This window comes from Myotis yumanensis, unplaced genomic scaffold, assembly GCF_028538775.1.
Source record: "Myotis yumanensis isolate MYYU_CA2020_CCGP unplaced genomic scaffold, mMyoYum1.0.hap1 SCAF_3, whole genome shotgun sequence".
Lineage (NCBI taxonomy): Eukaryota > Metazoa > Chordata > Mammalia > Chiroptera > Vespertilionidae > Myotis > Myotis yumanensis.
The window spans coordinates 54,102,958-54,113,620 of record NW_027223754.1 but is presented as its reverse complement, the minus strand read 5'-3'; the positions used below and the strand labels follow the sequence as shown (position 1 = coordinate 54,113,620).

Sequence of the window (10,663 nt, the reverse complement as noted above, 5' to 3'; positions counted from 1 at the left end):
AAGACTCTGGGGTTTGCATTAGAGTATTCTAATTTCAAAATCTGTCTGATAATAACTGTAAGACACAACAATGTCATTTATTCTTTAAGAATTCCAGGTTTCTAGTTTAAAAAAATAGAACCAGAAATATTGCAATTGTACTGCAAAGAGTAGAGCCATAGTATGAAAAGTTGTTTTCATGATATTGAAGATATATGTGTGCTTTATGAATCAATAACATTATCATTTATATTTATTAAACAGATTATATAATTTAATACTCAATTGCCCAGGGCATCGACCCGTGAACCAGGAGGTCACAGGTCAATTCCCAGTCAGGGCTCATGCCCAGGTTTCAGGTTCTATCCCCAGTAGGGAGCATGCAGGAAGTGGCTAACCAATGATTCTCATCATTGATGCTTCTATCTCTCTCTCCCTCTCCATTCCTCTCTGAAATTAATAAAAATACATTAAAAATACTAAGTATAATTACCTAAAAATCTGAGAATTTCTAATATAAGTAATTTGAAAAAGTTTTCATTGATAATCAAAATTGGAATCTATAGCTGCCTAAAAAACTCTTTGTCTTAGATCACATTGTCTCTCATAGATTACAGAATATATCAAACAGAAATTTGTATCTATATTATCAGGCACTCAATTTAAAAATAATGTTATAATATCTATGCTTTTCATTGAGATTTGGGTTAAAAATTAATCTGAATACAGATAAGCAATAACACATTTTAAGTATCAAACTAGTTTTGTGGCATAGAGTAGATTATAATACATATTAATTTATAGCTCTTATTCAATTCTATTTATATACATATCATTTATTGTTATTTTTCAGCCTTATTGATGTATACTTGAGAAATAAAATTGTAATATAAAGTATAGAATGTATTGATTTAATATACCTGTACATGGGGAAACATTCCCACCATAGAGTCAGCACATCCATCTCACATATTAATTTATTTTTATGAGAACATTTGAGTTCTACCCTCTTAGTAAGATTGAATTATATAATATAGCATTATCAAACATAATCATTAGTTAAACAATGGTTCCTGAGACTTTATTCCACTTATAACTGAAAATGTATACCCTTTCACAAACATCTCCTCATTTCTTGCACCTCCCAGCCACTGGTAAACACTATTTTACTCTGTGTTTCTATGTGTTCAGCTTCTTTCAATACTACATATGGCTGAGAGGATGCAGTATTTGTCTGATTAAATTCATTTAGCAAAATACCTTCAAGGTCCATGCATGTTGACAGAAAGGTAGGAATCCTTGTTTTCCATACTGGCTTTACCAGTTTACATCCCTTCCCCCCAACAGTATGAAAGGGTGCCCTCTCCCCCACATCTTGCCAGCATTTCTGGTCTCTTGTCTTTTTGATAATAGACATTCTAACATGTGTGAGACGATATCCCTCTGAACTGAGCCCTGGAGGTATAGCTGTGGAGAGTACCCATTAAGAACTATGTCTGTTTCTGTTATAGTCTTGTGGGTCTCGTGAATGCAACCCCTGTTAGCTTTCAGAGCCAGGCAGTTTGGATGCCCATCCCAGAAGATTCAACCTTAAAAGGTGGGGCCCTGGGTGTATAGTTTCTGTTACTCATAGAGAAACTAAGATCTGGGTGTTTCCTCCTAATTGTATGGCACGATACTTAGGGGGGGTTTTATGGGGAGTGTGTCTCAGCCTTAGCTACCTATTTAATGTGGACATTTTCTAAGTTGCCTAAACTGTATGAATGTGTCAGCTTTACTTAAATTTCTCTGAGATGGAATTGCTCAGTATGTAGCTGTATATTTGGTGCACCTGTGGGAGAAGGGAAAGTCAAGAGCCTTCTATATCACCATCGTGGTTTGAAGTCACTCACTTAATAAGCAACCATTATGTAGAAATGTTAATAAAATTAGCTCACAACCCAGAACAAACCTAATAAGTTAATTTATACATCTCATCTCTCATTTTGTCAATCACCCTGCCTTCCAGCAGTTTACATGAATTTTAGAAATGATAAAGAACATTGTAAACTATAGTTTTAGAATTTTCTGGCTAATAGACTCTAAGATCCATTAGGAACACCATATCCATATATCACCAGTACTTACACTAATTGAAGGGAAATAAATATCTGTTAAATGAATATGAGCTGTGAGTTAATTTATGGAGATTATTAAAATTTAATGATAGCTTCCCTGGCAAGTGTGACTCAGTTGGTTGGGAGTCCTCCCATGCACCGAATGGTTACTAGTTCGATTCCTGGTCAGGGCACGGCCTGGATATGGACTTGTTAGGTGCACAAGGTAGCCCATTGATGTTTCCCTTTCACATCAGTGTTTCTCTCTTTAAATATCAATTACAAAAACCTTAAAAATGAGATTTTTGTTAAAAAAAAAATAATGATAGCTGCATATAACTTAAATGTAACCAATTTTTGGTTCATTCATAAAACTTAAAAAGTTTATTTAATGTTTAAAATTATATAAAACACCTTTTTCTAATGCTGCTTTATAAACTAAGTATAAAGCCTTTTTATAAGTATCTTAGGGCAAAATAATTTAAGAGGATTAAAATTAAACATATTGTGAAATACCCACTCTGAAATAAACTGATTATATATGTATGTTAAATATTCTAAATGAAAGCTATTAAAGTCTTAAGTCTCTTCCGTTTGCTTTAAATGAGTGTAACCAACCATACATGTACCAGTACACAACTAAAAAACAAACAAAAACCTTCCAATGACTTCCCAGCATAGTTATGAAAAAATGGTAAAATGTTTCACTATGGCAAGCTTCTAAAATGTCTTCCTTTCTGCTCTGATTCACTTCCAACATTCTCTCTACTCTCCTACATCACCCTTGTATAAATACACTTCAGTTTTATAAATTTCCAATTTTCTTCCTTGGGAACTTCAATATTTTTTTTTTATGTAACTAGAACTCTTAAGAAAATTACATGGAATAGCCCCCTTTTCTTCACTTCAATGCCTTTTTGATATGATAGTACTCCTCTAGAATGCTTTCTTGACCAATTCTGGGCAAAACTGACATCTTCCCTCTCAAATGTATCTTCACTTTCATTCGTATATTAAAAAAATTAAAACCACCTGATATTATATTATATATTTATGTGACTAACTGCTTTTACCTATTAGAGTGTAACATGGGGTCAGGAATTTTGACATTTCAGAACTTTAACAGCAGCACTGAAAATGTGCATAGCAGATGGGAAATAATTATGAGTTAAAGTAATACTGGAATCTTTTTTTAAATATATTTTATTGATTTTTTTATAGAGAGGAAGGGAGAGGGATAGAGTGTTAGAAACATCGATGAGAGAGAAACATCGATCAGCTGCCTCCTACACACCTCCTACCAGGGGTGTGCCCGCAACCAAGGTACATGCCCTTGACCGGAATCGAACCTGGGACCTTTCAGTCTGCAGGCCGGTGCTCCATGCACTGAGCCAAACCAGTTAGGGCCCAGCAGTTTTTTTAATAACAATGAATACACTATAAACTCACTTGTAGTATAATACCAATTGCTACCACTCTACAGACAGATTCACTAATATTAATTTTCTACTTGTTTTATGCCAAGAATAGTGCAAAAATTAAATAGGGAATAGAGGAGAAGAAAAATATGTGAATATGGTGGGCAAGAATTAACATTTGGAGATATTAATTTTGTGATCCTGATTAGATATCATGGTGAAATGTTGAGTTGACAATGGAAATGTTCACATTTTTTATTTATGTATGTTTGTATACATTTTACTGCTGCTTTGGAGAAAGTTTTTGTTCTTTTAATTTAATGTAAATTAAGAATATCTTTTTTTTTTTTACATAAAAAAATTCTTCACCTAGATCCAAACAGCAGCTTTTTTAGAAAAGAAAAACATACTTTTCTCATTTTATTTAAACTGACTCAACTGTATCATTTTCTGTTTTCATTTAATGGACCTGGTGCATGGGTCACCTGTACTCTCCGGAACCTAAGAAGGGGAGGGGCTTGCTCAGGCCACGTGACTGGGCAGTTCCCATCTTTGCCTGGAGAGGAAGGGGACTGATGTTGAGAGCCACAGACAGGCCGGGCCCTTGCTGATGGCCTCCCGCTAGGTGCCCAGGCCCCCCTCCTACCGGTAAAGCCCACGTCTCGGGAGCAGCTCCGAGAGGCTCTTCTCCACTCAACGGGTGTTGCTATGCTGTCCTCTGTACAAGCTGGTGGGGCATCAATTTGTTCTTCCTTAACTTTGGGACTGTCACAGGGTTCCTGCAATTCATTTTTGACAATATTCAACATAACGTTCCAAGGGTTTTCAAATGGGGTCTTGCTGGGAGATGGTATACAATTAAATGAAGATGTATTTTGATCATCTTCATAACATGATGGATGATAACTCTCTCCATCCACTCTAATGGCATTCTTTAAATGCCACTCCTTCTCTTCTTCATCCCAGTATTGTTCAAATTGTTCTTGACAGATTTCACAACTCTCCACTGCTCCAGCTGGCCCTGCTGGCACACTTCGGAACTCCTTTTCTTTAGCAGCTTCCTGAGTTTTAAGCACAACTTCTTCATGCACGTTTTCAAAAAACTGGCTCTTTGCACATTCTTCCAAATCAGTTGTTCCCTCACATTCTATCCAGTCTGTTGAACTGTTGTACCAACGTCTATGAGTAATTTTTCTGCTAGCATCTTTTTCAGTTCTATTTTGCCGATAATGCCCGTCCAAGTGATCTGCATATACACCTGCCTGTGATGTTGTAAACCTCATTCCACAAGAGTAACACTGAATACCAGTGTACAGTCGATTTATAACACTATCATAACGTTGTTTTAACCCTTCAGTTGTAAAATTGGTAAGATCTGGAACATCTCGATCTTCATTTTGACCTTCCTCCTCTTCAGCGGGAGGCTGAGCAGCAACTTCATTTACTTGTGTTGTCGCTGAATCAGGCTGGGACAATTTGAGAATTCCTGTTTTTAGCAGTTTTGAAAATAATTCATTGACATCCACCTGATATGCCTTAGGAAGAGCTCCTGAAGGATTCTGAACAAATGCTCCAGGATTTGGTGGATGAACTGGTAAAAATTGTTGTCCCTGGCCAAATGGTACTGGCTGAGCAACGCCGGTCAGTACCTGTTGAGATGCCTGAATGTTTCCTACTGTTATCGGAGCAGGTAAATTGCCAAAGTTTCCACATTGAGGGCTTTGAAGCTTCTTTTCATCAAAAGAGTATCCAGAAGCTCTGCTAAGGGGAATTGAGAAACTCTGGTTCCCAGGGCAATGTGGTCCATTAAAATTGGGTCCTTGAGGTGAATCAAATATTTGTTTGTGTCTTTGGAATTGCAGTCCTTGGGATGGGGCATTAAAAGTATGGCCAGGTGGCTCATGATATGGACCAGTCTGATGGAAAGAAACGGATTCAAGCCTTTGTGAAGGATGATTGTCAAATCGTGCGCCTTGAAGACCAAGGGGAGCATCAAACCTTGATGCTTGCTGGTGTTGTGGACCATCAAATCTTTGAGGAACACCATCAAATCTTGGTTGAACCTGCTGTCCAGGTGGTCCATCAAATCTCTGTGGGCCTGGCTGACCAGTTCTTTCAAATCTAGGACTTGGTTGGCCATGTAATCCATCAAATCTTGGTAAGAGTGATGGCTGACCTGGCTGCCCATCAAACCTGAAAGTGTGATAACCTTCTAATCTTGGACCACCTTGACCCAGAGGCCCTTCAAGTCTCAGTCCACCTCCTTGTACAGGACTCTCAAACCTCATTCCACCTCCTTGTTGGACTAAAGGTCCCTCAAACCTGATCCCAACCCCTGGTTGACCATGTGGACCTTCAAACCTAAGGTTTCCACCAAGTGGATTATGTTGTCCTTCAAACCTCAGACCAGCTACTGACTGACCATGGGGGCCCTCAAACCTCATTCCAACTCCCTGCCGTAGCAAAGGGCCCTCAAATCTGATCTCACCTGCTGGCTGACCATGAGGTCCATCAAATCTCATTGCAGCTCCTGATGGACCATGACCCTCCTCAAATCTATGTCCACTTACAGGCTGACCTCTGGGATTATCAAATCTAAGTCCACCCACAGGCTGACCGTGAGGTCCCTCAAACCTCAGACTTCCCACAGGTTGACCCCGATGTCCCTCAAACCTGAGCCTACCCACAGGCTGACTGGTAGTTTCTTGCGGTCGTTCCTCTTCAGCCTTTTTTATTCGCTTTGGATCCCGAACATCCTGTTCAGCGCTTCTCTTAGCATTTCTTTCTTCCCTGGAAGGTGGCATAAAGTCTTCCATATGTGACTGCTTATATCCAGAGTGGCGAATCTTTCCAGCTGAAGGCTCTTCAGGCGATTTATTGAGAAATGTAGGAGTCACATGGATGCTAGATGTATTCCCATTGGGGGGCAGAGGTCGAATAGGCCAAGCAGGATCTAATGAATTGACTCTGACATCCAGGGCATAAAGTTTCTTCAATGGGAATATCTCATCCCATGTGGAACGTAATTTAAATAGACTTTTTCTAGTATTTGCATCCACATTTTCAAACACATAAATAAATGTTGCAACTAGATTTGTAGTAAAGGCAGCGAGATACTCTCGCCCAACGTTTTTCACGATAGAATCCATAAGGTACAGAACAGGAAGCTTCTCTGAGGAAGGAGCCTTGGCGATTTGGGCCTCGATGAGAGAGACGATCTCCTTGGCGAAGGGCAGGTTCTCCTCAGCTACCCTGGTCAGCATATTGATGTGCCGTTTGCTATTGAAGGTCAGGTCTTCGAGGGATGACTGATAATCCCGACAGGCGTCCTCCCGGGCCCCCGCAGGACCGGCCTCGGCCGGCGTTGGCTCTGACATCGCGCCTGGGCCGCAGCAGCAGCCGCTCTCTGCATCCGCCTCCCGCCGAACCGCGCTTCCTCTCTCGGGCTCCACCACATGCTGACCGCGGAGGGGTGTTGGGGAACGACACGGGGCGGGGAGACCCCGGTACGCAATGCCGCCTTCTCACGCGCGATCTCTGTCCACTTCCAGCCGTCTCAGGAGCCTCTTTCTCCACATGCACACAAGGGCGCCGGGGCAGGCGGCTCCAGCTCCTAGGGGAACCCTGTTTGGGCGCCCTTTTTTGGGGCCCAGCCCCAGCAGGCCCAGGGGTTCCCAAAGGTGTGGAGGAGTCTGCAAAGAAGGAAGGACACAGACAGCAGCTTTCAGTTGATCCGCTTAGCCAGGGTCTCTAGCCAGGGTCTCTCGCCAGTTTCTGTGTTTTATGGTCTTGTTACATCTGTATTTATACCAGTTGATTTTAATCCTATCCATTTCTATTCCAAAGGTTAGGGCGTTTCTTATCTCCATTCCAGGGAGTAAAGCTTATGTAGCTTAAGCGTGATTGTTCGTAGTTAAAGTGATTAACTACCCGCCTGGCACTTAGTTAAGGGGTTTTATTCCCTCCCTAACTCCAGGGAAAAATCCTCACCTGGGGAAACAGCCTTTCTCTGGGAGGTATTTCTGTTTAAAACACAGCCTTAAGAGGGGGAGCAAACATATGCCATATACGCCAGGTGCCTTGAAACATCAGCTGTGCAGATGTTTCTTCCCTGCGGCAACTGTGTCAAGCAGCAAGGTGGACCGGCTTCCGGCAGGCTACCAGCCCCAGGAGTGGCACCCATGTTGACCCCTGGGAGCAGACAGTGAGCCCCACCTGTCCATTCTCTCCTGCCCTCCCAGCTGCTCTGGCCACAGACAAACCCCATCAGTTTCAGCACCTGCCCCCAGGTGGCCTGGGTCTCTGCCCCTGTGGGCTGTGCGTATTCCAGTGCTGCACACATCCTCTGGCCTGGCTGCCCCCCAGGGCTCCAAGCACTCGCAGAACATAGGGGGGTTGGCCTCAGTGTCTCCAGGCCCACCTCCCCACCTGCCTGATGCCTGAGTACCCCAGGCCTGTCCCCTTCACCTCCTGCTCAGTTCCACTGTCCCACGCACCTCATACAGGGACATGCCCCTGGATGTGTCCAGGTGCTCCGGCCTCTTGGTCAGCCTCCGCTTCTCCAGACACACACTGAAGCTCCTGGCTCGGTTGGGCACCAACTTCCTCAGGAGCACCCGCAGCTCCCCCAGGGGAGGCACTCGCCGCCGCCGTGGCCACAGCCGTGGCCGCAGCCATGGCTCCTCACACACACACAACCGCAGGGTCTTGTGCCCAGCATCCTGGTTCGGTGAAGCCGTGGTAAGTGAGCGTCTCTTCCCAGACAGGCCCTCTTGTGCCCGGAACTATGCGTGTCCTCAGCTGGCTGGCCTTGCTGGCCCCTGGCAGCAGATTGGCTCTGACATAGGTGTCCAGGGAGCCTGAGGCTGGTGGCTTGAGGCCCTTGGCACAGTGAGCCATGAATTGCAGGGCTCTGTTGTCCGCATCAAAAAGAAGTGTGATCTCGAGGGTGCCCAGGGTAGCGCTGTCGTCTGAGTCTCCCTCTGGCTCTGGGTCTGGCTGCGGCTGGGGTGTAGAGCTGGCGGGAGACACTGCAGGGTGTGGGCCTGGGGCACCCCGGGCAGGCTCAGCAAAGGGGTAGAAATGCGGGAAGTAGTCAGAAATGAGGGGGATGGGCTGGATGGGTCCGGAGTTCACATCGATGGCCATGTGCTCCTGCATGCTCACCTGTTGTGGCCGCCGCTAGTCCGCTGCCACCGTGCCCGTCATGGGGGCTCAGGCCAGGGGAGGGGACTCAGACAAGCCCCCTTGGACTGGGTATGAGGGGGCCACACTGGGCCGAGACATGGTGAAGAGGCATCACTGAGGGTGCTTAGAAGGGTCCTGGGTGGCAGCCGGGGACCTCTCTGAGAGCTCCGCCACTTGACTCTGTTCGCTGCTGGCACTGGGTATGCCTGACTGAGGTGACTCCAATTAAGAGTATCTTATTTAGAAATGTTCTTGGCTGACTAGAGTGCATATTTTCTTAAGTTAACATAAATCACAGCATATTTTATGGCTATTTTTCAGGCACCAGAATAATGTTTGTGTAATATTCAAGGTTTACCATGAGAATATATACTGAAGAATGGACAATGTGATGCTTGTATCTTACCAAGGTAAAAACAAACAAAAACTAGAATATTGTTGCTTTAGTAACTACTTACTGTATGATCAATATTAGCTGAAACATACATTTTATCTCAAAATTAAATACCTATGGAAATGTATTTTAAATACACAAACTTGAAAATAAATAGGATGTCTTTCAGGAATATATTAGTGGCCAGAATTGGGTTGGTTTTGGGAGTAGAAAGATGATTCAAATGTCTACCCTTTAATATATTCTCTACCCAGGTGACTAAGAATTAGAAAGAATCATATTTCTAGAGGTATAATAGAAATTCTTCTACCAAGTGGTCATTGTTAGTGTGTTGTGGGCATGCAGGCGAGGTTGGTACTTCAGAGAACTGGGTATGATTGGAAAGAAGAAATGTTAGTTGATTATTCACATAGATTTTCAGGTAGAACCCTAAGATTATGATAGTGACAATATCTGGCCTACAAGTGAGACTAGTCATAGTTCTATTACTTCTGGCAATACAGACATGAGATATAGGCACCAGCACCAACTTGGGTGATATCTCTGGGGGAAAAAAAAGGTACTAAGATGAATTCTCTTTTTAAGAGCCCCTACTTCAAGAAAAGATCCTTAGAAACCTTCCTGGTGAAAAGTAAGTTCTCTGAGTTTATTTAGTTCTTGTGCATCTATGGACAATGTGATGCTTGTATCTTACCAAGGTAAAAACAAACAAAAACTAGAATCCCATTGACAGGGATATGAGGAGTACGGAGTTGTATAAACCATAAATAACCTTTGTGAAAAGTTGAGAGTGTTCACACAATTATTACAGAAGAGTTCTTATGATTAATGCTATATTCTGTTTGAGAATACTTTCAATTCTCTATCTGTAAACTTTATTTGTGTTTGTGATTTAGGGATGAACTACAAAACAAGTTTTAAAATGTTTCCATGTTATAATTTTTATCTTATAAGTATTATTGTCATTATGACAGCACCTTTTTTTAATGTTTTAATTGCAAATATTCAACATTACATAAATGTAAGTTAATAGATTTTCTTTATGCTAAACTGGGAGAATAGCCAACATCTATTACACTGTTTCCCATCTTTAAGTTACACACTGATAAACAGGTAAACATTTTGTATATGTGCCTTCTTTGATTATAGGGGATGACATTATTCTGAAGCATTGTTTTCAGATATTAAAAAAAGATGTAGGAAAGCAAAGCCCTCAAATTCATGACTTTTACTCTAATGATAAATGTTATTTTTACAGTTGAAATTATAATTATTTAGATAGAATACATATGACATGTACTCAGCACCTAAAAATGGCCTTTTAGATTACTAACAGATTTGAAACCTTAAGTTATTATATGGGCTGTTATTTGTATGTGATACTAAGAAAGACCACAGATCATATCTACAAACAAAGTTAAAACTTATGTCCTTTCCCAGAAAAAAATCTCCTCTACCAAGGGAGAGGGAGAGTGAGAAAGAAACATGGATGACAAAAAACGTCAACTGGCTGCCTCCTGCACATCCCCTACTAGAGATAAAGCCCACAACCAGGGCAGGTCCCCTGATTGGGAATCAAACCAGCGACC

General features: G+C 42.1%; 2 pseudogenes; both read right to left on the bottom strand.

Moving 5' to 3' along the window:
* Positions 1–3,953: 3,953 nt before the first annotated feature.
* LOC139006144 (pre-mRNA cleavage complex 2 protein Pcf11 pseudogene) lies at positions 3,954–6,870 on the bottom strand (annotated as a pseudogene).
* Positions 6,871–7,017: 147 nt separating this feature from the next.
* On the bottom strand, positions 7,018–8,701 carry LOC139006143 (double C2-like domain-containing protein gamma pseudogene; annotated as a pseudogene).
* Between the last annotated feature and the right edge of the window lie 1,962 nt (positions 8,702–10,663).